At 44.8% G+C, this 21414-nt stretch overlaps 1 long non-coding RNA gene across 1 annotated transcript; it reads left to right on the plus strand.

The window, feature by feature from the left end:
• Window positions 1-230: 230 nt before the first annotated feature.
• On the plus strand, window positions 231-15314 carry LOC115066788. Its single transcript, XR_003846234.1, has 5 exons — window positions 231-310; window positions 594-783; window positions 9308-9387; window positions 12399-12591; window positions 14945-15314. It is a non-coding gene; the product is annotated as an uncharacterized LOC115066788 (long non-coding RNA).
• The last annotated feature ends 6100 nt before the right edge of the window (window positions 15315-21414 follow it).

Below are 21414 nucleotides of genomic sequence, written 5' to 3' on the forward strand. Positions count from 1 at the left end.
AAGGAAGAAAGGAGGGAGGAAAGGAAGGAGGGAAGGAGGGAGGGAAGGAGGGAGGGAGGGAGGGAAGGAAGGAGGGAGGGAAGGAGGGAAAGTAATATGGAAAGAAGGACATTATAAATAAGAAAACTTTTCTACATAATTCTTTTCACTGTGATTTCTGTGAAAGAATGCTTCTTTTCTACAGGGAAGGCATCTTGCACGTGGGAGTTTTTTGTCTTGTTTTCAGGAATAAAAAGATTAGAATGTGTCTCTTGCAGCTGTAGTTTTTCAGTTGCCTTTAGCTCAAATGATGGCATAATGGCATGTTTTGGTACGGCATATTCTACCTCTATGCTTAGTACCTCTAGGCAAACAGGGATCTCCTTACAGACCTCCTGTGTTCTGCACTTCTTAGGGAGGATGCAATTGTCACCCATGGTGGAGTCTCACAGTGGGCTGTGGGGAAACGAAGGGAGAAGAACGCTTCTGTCCTGTGTCACGCTGCTGCTGAGTCCCTTGGAACGTTGGGGCCCTCCTTTGTCCCCGTGTTATGTGGAGACTGTGAGGAGGTTTTCCTCTTTTGCTAACCCATCGCCCTCTTCCTCTTCTCACAGGCCTGAGCTCAGGCTGCAGCAGGAAACCAGCTGGACACAGAGGATGCGCTGCACTGGATCCCCTCCCTACCCACAGGCACCAAGAATCAGCTCTGCTAGACCGTAACCAGGAAAATGCCTGCCTGCCGTATGGGAGATTGCAGAGTGGGAAGGGCCCTGGACACCAGCCCAAACAGACAACAGCTGGAAGGTACATTGATCACAACTCAGTCAAATGTATCTGTTAGTGGGTATGGGAATGAATAAGAAATAGGAAAAACAACTGGTGTGTGTTTGCGTAGAGGGGGAGAGGGATGAATCTTCTTTTGTGGTTCTCTAGCTTTTAATAATCCTGCAACGTCATCATGTAGATCTTGTAATGAAAGTTCTATTTTTAATTTCTTAGTGTAGATAGTGCATTCTTCTAATCACTTCCTGTTATGTACACCATTTGGACAAGTATTTGATTATAAATTGACACATTTAAAATCTAAGATGAATCGATTTCATTAAGATCACAAAATCAGGTGGGTTGCTGTCCACATGGGCCTGCATGCCTTTCACGCTGATGGACAGGAGGCAGAGCAGCACAGAGCACATTGCCATGCTCTTTAGAGCCAGTAGACGTGGGATCGGATCCTGGGGTTGGAATTCCAAGAATGAAAGAAAAAAAAAAGAGAACTGATTCCATTCATTTCAAAATTGTGTTAAGTCAGTCAACTGGAGATTAAATGAGGCTGCTTAAGACCCTTTCTTCCCAAAAGTCCCGTCAGGCTTAAGACCTGTAGCCAGTATGTAATGCTAACCTAGGCGCTGTCCTTAACACACTCAGTCAAAGTAGGTGGCCTAGAGGACAGCCTACCAGCACCCAAAAAAGAACCACTGAGGCTGGGTGGATTAGAAATACTGGGAGATGAAGCCATGATCAAGGTTGAAGTCAGCAGCAGATCAGGGCGCATCACGGGACGCCTCAGAAACTGATGTGGTTTGAAGGCTGAGGGGGCTCCCCAGAGGCACACGAGCAGAAAATCTGCTAAAAGCAGCTCCTGGTTTAACGAGAAGTTCTTTGGATGGCAGAATGAGAACTGGATTAAGCTAGGAAACTAGGAAGCAGGGGGCCAAGTAAAAGATTGCTGTCATCGTGTGGGGAGGAGACGTGGACAACCAAAAGGGCAGTGGTGGTGTGGCACGCTTGATTGAAGGGAAAGCTTCTTTGGTAAGTCAGAAAAACTTAGTGAAAAAATCATACTCTGTCTGCACAAGGAAGACCTCCCAACGAACTAGTGAATAACATTAGGTCTACTTAGAACTGATTGCTAACCAGTTGAAACATGTTGTTAGTTATTGTGGTTAGATTCCTAGGTCAGATGCACATTGCCAAATGAGTCACTTATTTATTAGTTTATCTGTTTAACAGAAGTTAAAATCAGAGGCTAAAACCCGAGGCAGATGAAGGAATGCCCGGCATGCGAGGAGCCTGAGGCGGCAGCTTGCACTGTCAGAGATTCCGTGCTGCTGCTGTTAGTCCAATTTCATTCAAGTCTTTCCTTTTCCAAAACCAGATACAATATCAGCATTGGGCTTTTCTCATCAGAAAATCAGAGCTATAGATTGTCTAAACGGTGAGACAAAAGAGAAGAGGTTTTATGGGAAAGGTAACTGGGAAGAGGGAGATAGAAAAATGAAAGAGCAGATAAAAGTGGCAAAGATTCCTGAAAGAAATGGTCAGGGACTGAAACGGAGCTCAAGAGGAAAAAAGAGAAATTGGACAGTTTTTCTGGAGTATAAGTAGAGGTGGTGGGGCAAAGCAGTTAAAGCTTTAGGGTTCTTAGGGATGGATTAAATGCTTTTACCTTAGTGAGTTGGACAGGAACTCTTGGGAACCAGGGTAGAATGCTATAGTTTGGAACTTAAGTGTAAGTCAAATATCCATGTGGTATGGCTTTTTCCTCAGAATGATGCTAATTGGGAGGTGGTGGATCTTTAGGAGGTGGCCCTAGCAGGAGCTCTCAAAAAACTCCCATGATATGACCAGAGCACAACAGGAAACTAACTGTTGGGTCGGTTCAGAAGATCCTTGAAGGGGATTATGAGGCTCTGGCCTCTCCTCCTCCTCCTCCTCCTCCTCCTCCTAGTGGTGGATCTTTAGGAGGTGGCCCTAGCAGGAGCTCTCAAAAAACTCCCATGATATAACCAGATCACTACAGGAAACTAACTGTTGGGTCGGTTCAGAAGATCCTTGAAGGGGATTATGCTTTAGGAGGTGGCCCTAGCAGGAGCTCTCAAAAAACTCCCATGATATAACCAGATCACTACAGGAAACTAACTGTTGGGTCGGTTCAGAAGATCCTTGAAGGGGATTATGACTGGTTCCTTTTTCTTCTTCATCTTCTTCTCTTTCATCCTTGGTCATGAGATGAGAAGTTTTGCCCTATCATATGTTCACTGTCACAATATGCCATCTCTAAAAGCATCAGGGTACGTTGATCAGACACATTGATCAGACAGGAGCCTCCAAAACCACAGGCCTAAAGAAATCTTGCTTCTTTCTAAGTTAATAATCTCAGATATTTGTCATTGTGACAGAAAGTTGGGTATCATACATTGGACTCCTGAGAGAAACGTGCATGCTAGTTGTATGAACTCTTCCAGTTGGGTAGAAGATAACAAGAGGTAACAAACTACTGATAACATCCACAGGAGACTAATAACTTAGTAAAGTGAGGACTGTGAATCTTGCCCTAAATACCAAAGAGAAAACCTTTCGACCTCCCTAGCCAAATGTGTCCTGATTGCTCATCTCCCTTCTTCAATCCTGGCTGCCATCCATCAGGCGTTTGACCCATTCCTTTGTGGTAAACGGCTTCAGAACCTTGTCTTCCACGTGCCAGGAATCCGGCTCTTTAGCAAACACTGCACAGCAGAATCTCTCCACTCTGAGTGCACAGACGTATGAACAAACGCTTTCTCCGATGCGGACTTCAATGAATCTGCATGAGTACTTGATCTCCTCCTTCTCCTCACAGAAGTGATAAACAGGCAGTCGATGAATGTACCTTTTTATTTCAGCTTCTATCTTGACACAATAACTCTTCTCTGCTTCAAAACCAATTACTTCTTGATCTTTGTCATCTAAACCAACAAACAAATATCCCCCATCAGTGTTTGCAAAGGCAGAAACAGTTTGAGGGAGAATCTCTTTAATGCGTTTTAATAAATTGTTTGTATTAAATGATTTATATTCAACATTTTTAGATTCCGCAAAGAAGAATTTCATTTTGTGCTTCAGTTTTGTCTCATTAAAAAACGCAGCAGCCAAATCCTCCACGTGACGTTCTTCCTGTAAACCATCTTCAGACCTTTCATCAGGCAATTCTGCTTTTAAATGCAATCTCCCTCTAGTGTCCTTCACATCTTTGAGGAGCTTCAGTGCACCAGCAACATCCATTTGAACAGAAGATGCTCCATTTCTTATGTACAAATTGGTTGCCAAGGTGGCAACGGGCAGAGCACAGATTCTCAGACTCTGTGATTTCACAACAATTAAAAAGTCGCCTCCATCCTGCTTGAACTCTAAGCATTGCGGAACAAATGGCAGAATATCAGAAAAAGAGTTTTCCAAATCCTGTCCTATTCCATCTCTGCTGAGTTTGTAGTCTTCATTTCTAATTTTAGCCTTGACCACGCCCCCTCCAGAGTTTAGCAGCCCACACAGAACTTGGGAGACTTCCTCAGCCTCTTTTCTGCGTCTAGAGTCTGTCATTTCCTCCCTGCTCTTCTTTCCAAGCGTGATCCCCGGTATACTTAGAACCAGCCCAGGAAGGTCAGTTTCCAGATCAGTACCGATGTCCATTTTCCCAGCAGCCATTTTGCTTCCAAGCAGAAGCTCTTTCCTGTAAAACACAGACATTGGGGAAATACCCAAGCAGAAAAGAGCAAATCCTGTACTGTGAGGGAAACAGCAAGATCCTTTGCTGCACTTGTTATGTTCCCAGGGACCGGCAAGTGTGCGTGGGGGAAATGGCTACTTTTTTCACAGACTTTAGACTATAATAACTTACACGCCTAGTGAATTTTCATATATGCTGCTGTAGTTCAATATGATTCTTCTCTATTTTTAACATCATTTTTTTTTTGTCTTTTTGAGACAGGGTCTCCCTGTAGCCCCAGCTGTCCTGGAACTCACTATGTAGACCAGGCTGGCCTCAAACTCACAGAGATCCACCTGCCTCTGCCTCCCAAGTGCTGGGATTAAAGGCGTGCGCCACCACGCCCGGCGTTAGCATCATTTTTTAAAAAACCAGTGCTTATATATCTTTCTGAATATTCAGTATTGTATAACTTGTACTCTGTCTCCTTTTTAAAACAAGCCTTAAGGGCAGTTTGCCTGTTCTTGACCCTCTCGGTGAACAAGCTTTTATCACACAGCCATTTATACTTTTAAATTTTCTTTTAGTAATTTCAGATGTTAACTTCATTAACTATCTACTTTTATGGAGAGTCCTTTGGTATAATTGCCCTTGAGGATCAAAGGACATACAAAAATAAACTGGGTTAATTTATCTTCCTTCTTTCTAGGAATGAATTCAACTTACAAATCTTGACCATTGTTCTTGAGCAAAGTGGGCTGAGCTGCTATCCACCCACATATGTCAGACACCCAAATATTTCCAATGAAGAGGAATTCTTATGTACAAACAGCTGCACTACACTCAAATGTTTGGGTCCTCCCAAAATGCATATGTATAAGCCTTATTCCCCACAGTGATGAGGCCTCTGGAGATGACCAGGTCATCCAAATGGACCCAGTGTTCTGATAAAAGGGACTCCAGACAGCTAGCTCACTCTGTGTTAGGTCAGGACCTCTTCATTGAAAATAGGATCTTCACCAGACCCTGACCATGATGGCACCTTGATTTTGGACTGCTAGCCTCCATACTGTGGGAAACAATGTCCATCATTCATAACCTGCTCAGTTTATGTTACTTTATTACATCAGCCTGCCTGGTGTGAGGCAGTCAGCTTTAGTCTCTGTGCCCTGATCTATTAGTGTTACCTTTGGGGGCTATCAGGGTCAGTTGTGTTACAGACTGGGACCTAAAATGATTCTGCATTTTTTATTAAACAATTAGATTACAGTGTTGTTCAAATCTTCCTTTCTGTACTGATCTTCTGTCCGGCTTTTCTAGTCATTATTAAGTAGAGTTAGTGAAGACTCTATCGTGGTAGAGTGGGGCATGTCTCCCTAGAATTTTGTGGTTTGCATTATGTATTGGGGAGTTCTGGGGTTTTGCTGCAGACCATTGGCTTTATATACTTTTTCCCATTTCTTTCTTTCCGCTCCTCGGGCGTAATAATATCAATGGTTTTGTCTTCACGTTTACTGATTTTTTTCTCCCTGGCTGCTCAAGTCAGTTTTCGAATCCTTTGTATCTTTAAAAAAATATTTTATTTATTATTTTTATTTTATGTGTATGAGTGTATTGCTTGCATGTATGTGTAAGTGCACCTGTGTCGTGCAATGCCCATGGAGGTCAGAAGAGGGTGTCAGATTCCCCTGGAACTGGAGTTACAGACAGTTCATAGCTGCCATGTGAGTACTGGGAATCGAACCCAGGTCCTCTGCAAGAACAGCCAGGGCTTTTAACTGCTGAGCCATCTTTCTAGTCCCTGAATCCTTTCTTTTCAATGTACATGTTTTATCTTCACAGCTTCTGTTTGGTTCTTTTTTATAATGTCTAATTTTAGTTTGATGTAATTGCATTTGTCTATTTTGAATTTTGTTGCCTGTGCATTGGAATACACACAAAAAGATTCAAGTCAAAATCATGCCAAACATCACAGAACCTTTTTCCTGTATCTTCTTTTAGCAGTCCTTCAATGTCTGGTCTTACAGTCAAGTGTTCAATCTGTTTTAGCTTATTTGTGTCATTTGGTGTGAGAAAGAGTCCGATTTTATTCTCTGCGTGAGGATGAGAATGTTTCTCTGTGTAGGGTCGTGCCTTTCTCTGAGGCTGGTTCTGTCAGTTTGTTTTCTTCTCTGGCAGGGGCTTGATTTCCTAATGTTCACAGGCTTTGTGAGTTCTGGTTGGAAACTGGGCATTTATGGCAACAACCAGCTCTCCCACTCTGCAGACCACCTCCAGGCCAAGGTGGTCCTTCACTGGTCAGCTGCATATGCTCTCATGCCAGGGAGCAGCAGCCTGAAGCTAATGCTTAAGGTTCTCAGAATTTTTTTCTGTGGTTTTCTCAATGTCTATTAATTCAAGGCTGGTTTTGAATGTCTTAGATTCCTTCTAAAACCTACTCACTAGGTAATTTTCAGGTGCCTTGGACGCCTGTTTTAAATGCTGAGCCGTATTCTCTTGCCCCAGTCATCCTTGGCTTTGTAGCTTCCTGTAGCTTTCACAAGCCCTGCCAGTCACCTGCCCTGCTTGGGGACTCACATGATAGGAACCAGTCCTTCAGCCAATCCCCACATGGTGAGAACACTGTAAATAAGGTTTGTTCTGTCCCTTCCAGTCCAAGGCAGGGAACTGTAATGGGCTGTTGCCTCCTCCAGATTAAGCCCTGGCCCTGCAGGGGAGTGAAACATCGGAGATTTCCTGCAGTTTTGAATGTGGCTTCCTGACTGGGCATATCTGGAGTTGCTGTCACCCTCTGACTTTCAGTTCAGTGAATTTCTGTTGTTGTTTTTTAAAAATGTATCCATGGGGGCCAGGTGTGGTGGAACACACCTTTAATCTCAGCATTTGGGAGGCAGAGACAGGCAGATCTCTGAGTTTGAGGCCAGCCTGGTCTACATAGTGAGTTCCAGGACAGCTGAGGCTACAGGGAGACCCTGTCCCAAAAAGATTAAAAAAAAAAAAAAAAGTATCCATGGAATAAAGAAAAATGTGAGGGTTCTGACTTTCCTTCTTCCTTCTTTCTGCCCAGGCTAGGCTCTAACTTCAAGCTCCAAGCAATCCTCCTGCCTCAGTCTCTCAAGAAGCTATGACTACAAAAACATCTCATTACTGTGTCATCATTTCTTAGTACTGGATGAAATTTATTAATATTTTGCTTAAAATTTGGCATCTATGATGCTCTTTTCCTGTATTATTATGGGTAGATGATTTTATCGAGCATAATAGCTTCATAAACTGTCTTGAGGAGGCTGGGGGTGAATGTCACTGAAAGAGCATTTACCAACGTGGGTTAAATTCCCAGCCTGCACATAAAATAAAACAAAATGACCTAACATTTTCCTGACGTGGTGAATTTTCTCCCTCAGTGGCTGAGCTCCTCATGCTCTGCTCTAGAAACTACTAGAAACTGAAGTCGAAATTTTGGAATCTTGCTTTTCCATGGAATCACATGTCATTTACAATCAGTTTTATAAAATACTGATTAGCTGTGTTCTTTTTTTTTTAAAAAAAAACCTTTTAAACAAATGCATAATTTCATAGGAAGTACTAATGCGCTGTGAGTGAATGAGCCCTCTACAGCTAGGATTTGAAATGGCTTTCACATGTTCACTGTGAGTATAGGAGCCCATGGCTCAGTGTGACCCAGGCTTGGATGTGCTAATCACATCCAGTTTCACTGAGCCCAAGAGTTCCCTCATGAAGTCCTTCATTCTCCACACAGATATGGTTCAGGCACATATAAAGATCTGTTGGAACAGAGAGTGGTAGGCCAACAGAGGTAGACAGAATTGGAGCCAGACTCCAGAAAGGAAGAACTGGAACCCTGCTGGAGCAAAATCGTGTGAATGAAAGAGTCCAAAATTCTGGAAACGCAGATTCAGGCTAAAACCTGAGATTTTGCTTCACTTATGCCTCAGGGACATAAAAAAGCTAAAATCATACAAGTACATAAAGTAATATGTGTTGTAGAGAGACAAGTTTCTGAAATCTGAATGAGTAGGTCAGGGATAAGTTACTTAAGAATTGTGGTATGAATTATCAAATGCTCTCCTAGAGCGCGACATTAGATTTTTCTCCACCAACTTTATCTTGAGCAGGACTACAGGGCCCCATCTAATACCTGTAGAAGAGGCTGTGGCTGCAGATGCAGGATAAACAGCTCTAACCCTCAGGGTTGCCTAAAATCTCAGAGGCGAGCAAGGACAAAGCTGTCTTCTTAGGGGATCTTACTCAGCGAGAGCCCCATGGAAAAAGCCTTTGAACCTGTCCCTGTGACACTTACAGAAGAAGCCAGGCTAAGGGAAGATGTCCTGGGAGAAGAACAGCAATGAAGCCAGGTGGACATCATCAGTTCAGTCTAAATTTAAAGCTCAGTACTAGTCTTAATGTAACAAAACTGTACAAAAAAGCAGAGAGAGAGAGAGAGAGAGAGAGAGAGAGAGGGAGAGAGAGGTATGTGGCTGTCTCATTGAGCTTTCTTCTTCATATGATAGCTAAGTAGTGTCTCTTTTTTATTATTTTTATTTTTATGTGTATGAGTGTATTGCCTGCATGTAGGTAAAATAGTGTCTCTTTTTTATTATTTTTATTTTTGTGTGTATGAGTGTATTGCCTGCATGTAGGTAAGTGCATCCATGTCGTGCAATGCGGGTGAGGAGAGAAGAGGCCATCGGATCATCTGGAACTGGAGTTACAGACAGCTGTTAGCTGCCCTGTCGGTGCTGGGATTTGAACCTAGGCCTTCTGCAAGAACAACCAGTGTTCTTAACCACTGAGCCATCTCTCCAGCCCCTAATTAGTGCCTCTTAGTTCCTGTTTCTTCCACAGGAGAGCTACCCCAAATCTGAGTCCACTCTCCCTGCCATCCTGATCGAAGAGATCTTCATCGTCACCCTAAAAACTTGCAGGTAATAAAGTGGATGATGCACACTTGAACATCTTCACACTAGTGAAGTTTAGGCAGGATATGAGTTTGAAGACAGTCTGGGCTCTATTTTATTTTATTTTGTAGACATTTAGGTTTTTTTTGTTTGTTTGTTTTTTTTTTTTAAACAGGGTCTCTCTGTAGCCCCAGCTGGCCTGGAACTCACTATGTAGATCAGGCTGGCCTCGATCTGATGATCTCACAGAGATACACCTGCCTCTGCCTCCAGAGTGCTGGGATTAAAAGGCATGTGCTACCATGCCCAGCTGGGCTATGTTTTAACAAGATCCTGTCACACTCACCTTGGTGGAGTGGAGTTGGGGGCTGGCAAGACACAGAAACCAAACAAAAAATGAAACCAAAAGTCCCTTGAGAGTGCCGGGGAAGCAGTTTCATTTCTGCCCAGTTACGCAGCTTCGGCCCCACCCTCTCCTAATGTGGTGCTAAGCAGTCTTTGCTCCTCCTTTCCTCCCAGCCTCTACTTCCAGCATCCCCTGAATCAGTCCCTGTCCTAAGTAAGCACTTCTGGCTCACTCAGTAGATGGCAAAGGGGACAGGAATCATATCTCATGACAAAATGCTGAAAGAGGATGCTCATGGCCCTGGGAAACTTGAAATTCAAAGGAAATGCAGTAGAGTTTCCTTATCAGAAGAAATGTGGTCTAGCCTAGAATGCTGGCCATTTCAGTCCAACATCTGCAGCTATATAAATTTTTCTGTGATTCAGATTCTCTACCCTTGTGCGTATACCTGGGACACAGTCGTTAAAAACTAAGCTGGGCACTGGAGTTTACCAAATTCCAGGACTTAAATAATACTCCCTAAACTCTTTAGTCTGGGTTTAAATACTAGCTGTTTTTTTTTTTGTTTTGTTTTGTTTTTTTTTAAATCATTATAGTGTTGATCAGAGAAAATTCTCTGAGACCTGAACTCAGGATTGAGGCTGTCCCTGTAGCTGTCTTCAGCAGGAAAGAGGATGGCATTTAGATGTCCTTAGTTCTGCCAGAAGTGCAGGTTAGCAGGGCTGCACAGCAGAGGGGACAGGCATGGAAGGGGCTCCTCCTGGGGAACAAAATCCATGGTGCACTCCTTACCCTCCTCGGATGGCATTGAGTCTTTAGTTTGGAAATAGTCTCATCTTCTAGATTGCAAACTTCCTTGGGGCTCTAGGGTGCTTAGTTCTTTAGATTCTAGAAGGCAGTTCTTCCCTGGCTGGTGGTAGTTTTCCCCCCATTTCCAATAATGCTAGGTCTTGAAGAGGATGGGGGTTACCCCTTAAGGGACTCTGCAGACCGACACCCCCAGACCTGTGCACACTCTCTGCTCTTCCTGCCTCACTAGCCCAGGCTCAGACTGGGAAGAATCCCGGCTCCCTCCCAGCATCCTCAAGCCCTCCCAGCATCCCAAGCCCAGGTGGGGACTTGGCCAGCAGTTCAAGCTCCCTTGGTGCCCAAGTCCTCAGCAGTCTGTATTTTGGTAGAAGAGGCGATGAAGACGCCAAGGAATTAAGGTTCCTAGAAGGGAGACAAACCAGCCAGGGTCTCATCGAGAAGTGTGGGTTGTATTGGCGGCCCCCACCTCATCCCAGAGCCAGTAGAGTGTACCCCCCGAGTGGACGTGCAGGCAGAGAGGGCTAAGGGGCCTGGCTGGAGGATGCTGTGGTGCAGCAGGCTCACTTACCTGGGAGTGCTGCTCCTAGAAGCCAGAGGGCTTGAAAGGAGAGCGGGCAGTGCTACCGCCGCCACCTGCTGAGCCAAGCTGGAAGGTTAAGCCCAGGGCAAACCCAGCTGGTAGTGGCTGTGGTGGCGCTGGGTGACAGCAGTCTGAGAGCCAGGCTACAGTGCTTGCATGGTCGCTCTCTCCTGTGCCCTTTCCTCTTCGCAGCCCTTCGTGGTCTGGGCGGATTCCTCCAATGTCCGTGGGTGCAGAGTTCAGTTTTCAAGAACCTGTATTTCCTTGGCCCACGTCACTGCAGGAAGTGTGGGTGTTTTCTGAGTAGTTTAGTGCCCTTCTGTGATTGTCATTCGACTTGTCAAAACTGAAGTGCTGGACTCCTAGCCTAGTGAGTAACCCAACCTTCACAACTTTACAGGCATTCCCAGAGGAGCACTGCTGTCACCTCCTTAAGAAGCAGGTGCTCTTAGGCACAGGCAAGAACGACCTTCCTTAAGAGCCGGGAAGGGGCTTGGAGAGGGCGGCTGCTCCAGAGGAGGCAGGTCGGGATGCTGGCCCCAGACAGTGCAAGGGGAGGCTCTCAGAGTTCTTTGGGAAGATAAGTTTCTTTGGGCGGCTCCAAGGGCTACCTTAGGCACATACAGTCCGCCTGCCACTTCCGTTTTTGGGGCCATCTCTTATGCAAATTATGGAAAACATGTTTTTCTCTAGCTCTCTAGGAGGCAAGGTTTCCCAGTAGCCCCAGCTGGCTGGAAGTCTTGCTGTGTAGACAGGCTGGCCTCCTCACAAAGATCCACTTGCCTCTGCCTCCCTAGTGTTGGGATTAAAGGCATGCACCACCATGCCTGGCTGTTGTTTTGGTTTTAGTGCTTATGAATTGTGCCAAATATTGGGTTTCACTGAGACATTTTCATACATGCAGACAACATAGTTTGATCATACTCAGCTCTCCATTACTCTCCTGTCTCCCTCCACCCACATGTGAAGAGAGGCGTCACAGTCTAGAGTTGAGGAGAACAGAGTACAGAAGAAACCAGAAGAGAGGTGAGGGGCTGGATAGGCAAGAGGCTATAAGTGGGAAGAGGCCAAAAGAAGGGGGTGGAGTGGGAGGCCATCGGGAGAGGGGGATGTGAGGGGTCTTGATACCTCACCACTATCAACCTCACACAAGTTAGACAGCCTCTGTGGGATTCCAGCTTCCGTAGCCAGTCCATCCCAATTGAGGGGGAATGGATCAGAAACCAAGCTTCCCACCCTGGCCTGCGTGTCTCCCTACCCCCAGCAACTACAAGCATAATAAATGTTTATTTTATGCCACAGGATTTGTGTCTGGATGATGTGTTGCACACCCGTAGTTACTGGAACAATGCTGTGTGCATCCTCTGTCTTCCTGCCTTTTCCACCATTATGTTCCTGGGTTTAGAGTCCTCAGCAGGAAATGGTGGCTAAAGCCTTCAGCCTGTTTGATGTAGCAAATGCAAAATCACATCGGTGTCGGGTATGTGTGCCTTCTGTAAGTACTTTCCAGTACTTGATGTTTTCAGAATTTGTTATTTTTCTGAATCTGCAACTTTTAGTTTGTATCTCACATCTTGCCAATTATTTATTGGTGTATAAGCAATTATACTATAAATATCTATAGCTCAAATTGAAGAAAATCACTATCTTTATTGGATTTTCCAGCCCATGAGCATAATATATTTCTATACTTTTACATTTGTGTGTGTGTATTATAATAAAGGTATATACCATGTTCTTTAATGACCTTACACACTGGGGCTAGAGAAATGGCTCAGCAGTTAAGAGCACTGAATGATTCTGCAGAGGACTTAGGTTTGTTTCTCAGCACCCTCATGGCAGCTAACAACCATCTGTAATTCCAGTTCCAGGGGACCTGACGCCCTCTTCTGACCTTTGTGAGCACTGTATACATATGGTACACATAGATGCAGGGGAAACCCTTATACACAATAAAAAAATAAAAATAGAAATAAATCTTAAGCTGAGCATGATAGTGCACACGTTTAATCCCAGGACTTAGGAGGCAGAGGCAAGCGGTCTACAGAGGCCAGCCTGGTCTACATAGTGAGTTTCAGGCCAGCTGAGGCTACTGGAGACCGTGTCTCAAAAAACAGGCCAGCCTGGTCTACATAGTGAATTTCAGGCCAGGTGAGGCTATAGGGAGACCCTCTCTCAAAAAAACAAAACAAAATCAAAAGTAAGTAAATAAATAAAAATTTGAAAAAAAGACCTTCCACACCTTTCGCTAGATTGATCTATGTCTTTCATCCTATGTTCTTCATTTAAGTGATTTTTTTTCTGTTTGTAGTATAATTTCTTCTCATTTGCAGATTTCTGGATCTAGCACATTGATAACCTTTCTGATGCTACTGATTTTTCTCTACTTTTTTCTACATATCCAATCAAATCAATTTCCCTTAATCAACTGTTTTCTTTGCCTTTCTCTAATTAGCAGAACCCTGGTCCAGCACTGAGTAGAAATTATGATAGGTTTTCTCATGCTCCATAAGGGCACAGACTTTCTCACTGTGGAAAATTATTACTGTACAGTTTGGTTATTAATTTTCAAATGGGAACATCACAGAAGAGAGGCATAAAGAGTGTCAGCGCAGCAGGCGGGGAGGAGCGCCGTGACATGCTGTCTTGTGGACATGACAGGGTGATTTGACTCCTGAACTCACTGCAGCTACGGAACCTGCAGAAGAGCAAGTCACCAAGCTGTCAGCACTCCAACCCGCTGCCTCCCTTTCACTCAGTTACAAGGAAAGGCGAGGGGGACAGGTGTGGGACTGGTTGAGGATCTCTGGGGGAGCAGATATGATTAAGATACAGTGTTTATATGTATGAAATAGTCAAAGAAGGAATGAACCTCTATTCAAACAAAATTCTGAAGTTTGCACTAAAGAATCTAAGTCATCATACAGTAGACACACGTGGACCCCATGCTTGTTGCAGCCCTATTCAGAACAGCCATGTTACAGACTGAAGCTTGGTGTGTATCACTAGGTGATAGACAAAGAAAAAGGGGCACATGCACACGATGAAGTTCGCCACATCCTCGGCACATAATGGAGTTTTATTCAGTCATGAGGAAGAATGAAATGACGTCATTTACAGGAAAATGGATGGAACTGGAGATTCCGTTAAGTGAAATGACAGAAAGACAAATACTGCATGTCTTCTCCCTTAGGCAGAATCTAGAATTAAAAAGACAGTGCAGCACCTGGGAGACTGTGGGAAGAGAAGTCACAGTGGGCAGGATACAAGAGAAGGTTATGAGGGGTCAACATGATCAAAGTACATCACGTGTGTGAGAATGTCATGGCGAAACCCCTGATGCTGTACAGTTAATAAGAGGAAGAAAAGGTTGAGTTTGAAAAGATAAAAGCCTCCAAACCAAACCAAACCAAACAAACAAAAACCAACACCAAACCACCTTTCCTGGAGTCTGGCTTTGTGTCCTGAGCTGTTTGAGTCTGGGTTTGCTTTCACTGTTGTGACACTAGGGGACACTGAAACCCAAAATGACTGCCACAGATGCAGCCATGGAAATCAGGGGGAGCAGAGAGGTGGGAGGGCAGAGGTGAGGCACTTCAGTGACTTGGGCAGCATGGAACAAATACAATCCCCAAACACACACACCTGTGCACCGCTCTGAAAGTAACCCCATCGGACTCACGTGACTCTTCCAGCTGAAATTTCATGTCTTATTGGGGTCAGGGCCACCCCAGGTTGGAGGCACTGGATATTTTTTTATGTGTTGTAGTTCTTTAGCTCTTTGGACATGTTGGGAGCGTTGTGGGTTTGCATTTATCCTTTACTGACATAATTCTGTGCATTCACAGTGCAGCATGAACTGTTCTGAAGTATGTATGCACTGTGGAGACTGAATCCGGCTAACCGACACATGCACTGCTTTCCACAAGTTGTCATCCCTGTGCAGAGAACACCAGGTCTGTGGAGCTACGGTAACAAGATGGCGCTGAGCAGCTTAGGTGAAGGCGGTGCCAGCTGGCCAGCTTGGCACGCAACAATAAGAAGTAATACTGATTGAAGCTCAGCCAGTGAAGGACGCGTGATCACCTCGTGAACACTGAGTTATGCTATGAGAAGGGCCTGCGTGCTAATACGTGACCTCTGAGCTGATTGGATGCCGGCCTCCCCGCCTATGCTATGCTTGTGGTTTTTGCCTTTAAATATTGTTCAGTCTTAATAATAAATAAACGAGCTTCTGCTTGACAGACTCCCTGCCACGTCTGATTGTCCTCGGAGAGAAGGGCTGGCAAAACGGGCGGGCAGCGCACTTTCCCCTCCTCAACCCCCATGCCGCGGACCTCTGTTCCTCTCCCCAAGACGAACGGGTTCGGAGTCCGTGGCACAGGTCTACTCTGAGATCTAGGCCTCGTGGTGCAGTCCTGTAATCCCAACTACTCAGGAGGCTGAGTCAGAAAGTTCACAGGTTCAAAGCCAGCATGGGATGCAACGTAAACTCAAGACCAGTCTCAGCAACTTAGCAAAGCTCTCTCTCAAGTAGAGACTCAAAAGAGGACGGGAGATAGAGCCCAATCACAGAGCACCTGCCTAACGAGGCCGAAGCCCTAGATTCAATCCCTAGCAACGCCAATAATGAATCTTCTTTTGGTAATTTTGAAAAATAGAATACATTGTTATTTTCTCTAGTTATCCTGTAGGACACCAGAGCTCTTGGACCTATTTCTCTGATATAACAGAAATTTTGTATGCTTTTTGTAACATGCAGTTTACTACTGTATTAATTAATTCTGTGAGTTCGATTTCCTTATCGCTTCAGGGTCCCTATTATTTTACCTAACACAACGTTCTTCGGATCCATCCATGTTTTTGCCAATGACAAAATTTTCTTTCTTCTTAAAGACCCTATAGTACCTACTATATGTATGTAGTAAGCTTTCTGTATGCCTCCGTCCTTGTTTGTACACCTCCGGTGACCCCTTATCTTGTTATTTAGAAAAATGGTGTAGGAGACAGTCGCATGCAGCCACCTCTCTGACATGATTTCTCCTTCCCTGGGTTCATCTAGTGGTTGAATTGCTAGATCATCTAGTTCTGTTTCTATTTTTTTTTTTTTTTTTTTTTTTTTTTTTGAGGCAGGGTCTCCCTGTACCCTAGCTGTACTGAAACTTGCTATGTGGACCAGGCTGGCCTTGATCTCACTGAAATCCACCTCCCTCTGCCTCAAGAATTTGAGACTAAAGGCATGTGCCACCACATTGGCCCTTTCTAACTCTTAGGGTCCCCCACAATGTTTTCCATGGTGACCATAGCAATTTCTACTGGCACCAATGCTGTGCAAATATTCCCTTCTCTCCACATCCTTGCCAACACTTGTTTCTCATCTTTTTGGTAACAGACATTCTAGGGGCTGGAGGGGTTCTCACCGGTTAAGAGCACTTGATGCTCTTGCAAAAGTTCCAAGTTTTCTTTCCCTTATGCCGGTAGGGCAGGTCACAGCTGTTTGTAGGGCAGGTCACAGCTGTTTGTAGCTCCAACTCCCGAGGATCCAATGCAATCTTCTGGCCTCTACAGACACTTTCATTTTGCGCACACATACATAGAAGTAAAAATAAAACAAATCTTAATAAAAGCAGTCTTTCTAACAGTAGTAACCAGATAGCTCATTGTGGTTCTTGCCTCTCCCCTGATGCTTAGTGATATCAAACTTTGCTTAATGCTGACTGGCCATTGGTTTATCTCCTTGGATTATTATTGTCAATTCTGCCCATTTAGTAACCAGGTCATTTGTTTTCTCCCTAGAGTTTCTGCTCTGCTTTGGATATCAGCCTCTCATTACAGGGGTGGGAGCCACATATTTCCTCCCATTCTTGGGTCATCTGTACTGCTTGATGACCTCCTTTGATGTGTGTCACATTTCAAATTAATGGAACTGCATGCAACTCTTTCTGGTTAAGTTACCTGTGCTTTAGAGGATCACATCCATGGAGTCCAGGTAAATCCAGTATCACAGAGCTTTTCTTCTGTGTTTTCTTTTAGTACCTTTTCAGGTTCTGCTCTTACATGATGGCTTTCCCTCACTGTCAGTATTGTTGTATATTTAGTGTGAGAAAGAAAAGGGTCTAGTTTCCTTCTTCTCCATGTGGCTATGAAGACACATGTTTTAAAGCCATTCCTAAAATGTCCTGCTGCTGTGCTCAGAAGCACGTTCTGTCAGTCTGCTTTCTTCTCTGGCACGGGCCCTCATTTCCTTTTGTTCAGAGGCCTTGTGAGTTCTGGTGGAAACTGGGTATTTCAGGGAACAACCAGCTCTCCCCCTCTGCAGCCCAGGGCAGCCCTTCACTGATCAGCTGTGCGTGCTCTCATCGCAGGGAGCTGCCCGAGGCTAAAGTCTAAGGTCTTCCCAGGTAGTTTTCTGTTTTCTTTCTCCCTCTGCTGTGTGGCTAGTACCTGCCTTCATTTGAATGAAGTGATTTCCCCCAAAATCTCCCACCTGCTCCTTTCCTGGGCCTTACACGGATAGCGTATGCCCTAGACACACTCTCTTGCCGCTGACATCTGTGGTTTCCAAATCTCCCCCAGCTGGCACAAGCATGGTCAGTCACATTACCCCTGAGGACAAGAGATAGGGGACAGAAACCAATCCTTCAGCCCAGTCCCTAGGAAAATGCAAAGAAGGTCTGTTCTGCCCCCTGCCGCTCAGGAAAGGGAACTACAGCTGATGCTGCCTCCTACCCTGCAGGAGAATGAATCACCTTGAGATTTCTTTCACTTTCCAAAGTGGCTTCTTATTCATCTTTGACCTCTAGTCAGTTTCAGGTTCCATTTTTAATGCTTCGATAAGGGAAATAAAGGGTCAGCACGCTCTCATTTCCTTTTCCTTCTTTTCTGCCCCAGCTTGACTCTGAAGCCTGGCTTCACCTTCCTGCGCCAGCCTCCCAGGGAGCTGTGAATAGGCACACAGCACTGTTATCAGGTCTAGGACAGAATCCAGTTTGTTAACATTTTATTTAAGACTCTCTGTACTTGTTGAAAAATGCTGGTGTCAGGTTTGTAGCGGCTTCATAAAATGAGTGGAAAGAGCTGAGAGGAAGCTCAGTGACAGACATGGGCCTGACTGTGCCTGCTCCTGGGCTGAATTTCTGCATAGTAAATAAATTAAACTAAATGACACCAGTTAGCATTTTACCCAACAGGAGGTGCTTCCCCTCAGTGGCGGGGTTCCTGAGGCTCAGCCACACTGCCAGGAATTGAAGTAAAAAGGCTGAAATCTGGCTTTTTCATAGAGTCACACATCCTTTATAACCAGTTTAATAAAATGACGATACGGTTTTCTAAAAATACCTGTAAAGGTTGGCATGGTGTCCCATATTTTTAATTCCAGCACTTGAGAGACAGAGAGATGTGGATCTCTGTGGGTTTGAGGCCAACCTGGACTACATAGTGAGTTCCAGGCCATCTGGGGCTACAGGAAGTTCCTGTCTCAAACCAAAAACAGATCCCTGTAATGTGCTGCATAGGGTCCTATGTAGTATTAACAACCATTATATAAGAAGACCTCTTACTGAGCTTCGAAATGGTTTCATATGTTTAATGTAATTATAGGAAGACCATGGCTCAATTTGACTGAGATTGAGTATGCTAATCACCTCTTATGACTCCTTGGACCCAAGAATTCCCTCACAATGTCCCCCAACTGTATCTGTAGATATGGTTCAGAAATATAAAGATCTATTATAGTGGGAGATAGGATGGAGAGAAACTAAGCCAAATTTCAGGAAGAAATGGGATCCTGAAGAAGAAAAATCATATGGAAAAACTCTGAATCTGTAGGATATAGATTTAGGGTAAAACATGAGGTTGTACCTATATTTGAAGATACAGAAACATGAAAATCATCTAAGAATATAAAGTTATGTACAATGAGGGAAAAGCTTTGACAAGCTGAGTCATTGGGTCAGGCGATAAAATAGCTAAATTTTTTAAAAAGTTTTAATTTATTATTTTTATGTGTTTGCTTGTATTGCCTGCATGTAGATAAGTGCACCCATGTTGTGCAGTGCCCACAGAGGACAGAAGAGGCTGTTGGGTCCCCTGGAACTGGAGTTACAGACAGTTGTTAATTACCATGTGGGTGCTGGGATTTGAACCCGAGTCTTCTGCAAGAACAGTCAGTGTTCTTAACCACTGAGCCATCTCTCCAGCCCCTAAAATAGCTAAATTTTTATAAACTTTGTCAGATGCTTTCCTCAAGGATGGGCAGGACCTCAGGGGTCATATTAGGAGAGGAGGCTACAGTTCCAAATCTGTCATATACCACCACGTTTCCTGGGGTTGACCAAACACTCAGAGCTGAGCAAGGAGAAAGATACTATCCTAAGATATGTTCAGGATGTCCAGTTATTCACATAAGCCCCACCTAATAGGAAACATTTGCGTATGATACTGAAATTTCTCAGAAAAAGGCAAGCTAACAGAAGTCTTTTGACTCCTAGGAGATGAACAATGATGGAGCCAGATAGACAGCCCCACTCCAGGTCAACATGAAGCTTAATAATGATGCTGATGAGCTATAACTGCAATGTGTAAAGGGAGAGCGACAGGCTTGCCTTGCTGATTCCTCTCCATGTTTAGTTAGTGACCGTGCTTTAGTTCCAATGACCTTCTGTCTTTACACAGGAGGACCACAACCAGATGTGACCTCTTTCCTAGCTGACCTGGCAGAGACCTTCGTTTCTACCCAGAAGCCTGCAGGGAGCCCAGAACAGTGGTGCCCTTAGGAGGCTGATGCAGGGATTGTGAGCTTGAGACAAGAAAAGCATACAGGGTTTTCCAGATCAGCTTGCGGTATACACCAAGATCCTGGCGGTCTCTGTCCAAAGTAACACACAAGCCGAAGGAAACGAAACTGAGGCACCGATAATGCGGAGAGGGAGCCAGTTTCATTTCTGTCCTGTTACGCAGCTGTGGCCCCACCCTCTTCTCATGTGTTACTACACAGCCTCTGTTCCTCCTTTCCTCCCAGCCAGTCCATCCAGCACCAGAGAATCAGGCTCGGTCCTGAGCAAGCACTTCTGGGGCACTGGCCTCATGAGAAATGAGACAGAAATCACATCTCACCTCAGAGTGCTGAAGGAGGCTCCCAACTGTGAGTAACTCCAACTCCAGGGGATCCAGCACTCTCTTGGGCCCCCGACAGGCACCTGCAGGCGTGTGCATTGCACAGATACACATATACACATAATTAAAAATGCGATAAATTTTACTAAAAACCCAGTCTTTCTAACAGGAGTAAAATAACATCTCATTATGGTTCTTGCTTCTCCTCGATGATTAGTGATAATAAAATACCAAAGCAAAACACAACCTAAACCAAAAGGAGGCTAAGGTACCCCATAAGGCTGAGAAGGAGCAGTTTCATTTCCTCTCGGTTTCTCCTTCCAGCACCCCCTGAATCAAGCCCTGTCCTAAGCAAGCACTCTGTGTACTCACGACATGGAAATGGGGACAGAAATCACAGGTCAACCCAAAATGCTGAAGGACAGTGCTCATGCCTCTGTGAACCATGGAACTCAATGAACCAATTTAGAGATGAGCTGTGGGTGAGCCTGGAAAACTGGCCATCTCAGTCCAACACCCGTGGCTATGAAACTATTTTATGATCCATCCCTACTACCTTCAGGCACAGTCTCTGGTACAGCCTCTAAAAACTAGGCTGGGCACCAGAGACCACAGAATTCCAGGACTTAAATAAAGCTCATTGAATTTCCTGAAGCCTTGAGTTTATTTACAAGTTAGTTCTTCCTTTTGAAATTGTGTTGACTGTGGGGACGGTTCTCTCAGAAGCGAACTGGGGGTTTAGGCTTTCTTGCTAGCTACCTATAGGGGAAAGGGGATGGCGTTCAGATGCCAGAACTGCAGGTTGGTAGGAAAGCTCAGAAGATAGGACAGGAGAGTGGAAGGGGCTCCCTCCTGGGGAACAAAATCCATGAGGCGTTCCTTTCCCTTTTTGGGTGGCACTGTGCATTTGATTTGGGAGCCAGTGTTCTCATCCTCTAGATTACAAGCTTCCCTGGGCTCTAGGGTGCTTAGTTCCCTTTGATTCGAGAATGTACTTCCCCTATGACTGGTGGCCATATTCCCCAACTTCCCCCAGGTCAGGTCCCTAAGACAATGGGGCATCTTTAAGGGGCTCTGGGGACCCTCACAAGTCTGTCCTGAACTTCCTCTGCTTTTCCTGCCTCACTAGCCCTCCTTGGAGCCTTCAGAACTCAGATTTCCTCCAGGCTCCCTCAGCTCCTCCCTCCATCCCAGAGGGGGCACT

This window comes from Nannospalax galili, unplaced genomic scaffold (assembly GCF_000622305.1).
Source record: "Nannospalax galili isolate Female #2095 unplaced genomic scaffold, S.galili_v1.0 scaffold363, whole genome shotgun sequence".
Taxonomy (NCBI): Eukaryota; Metazoa; Chordata; class Mammalia; order Rodentia; family Spalacidae; genus Nannospalax; species Nannospalax galili.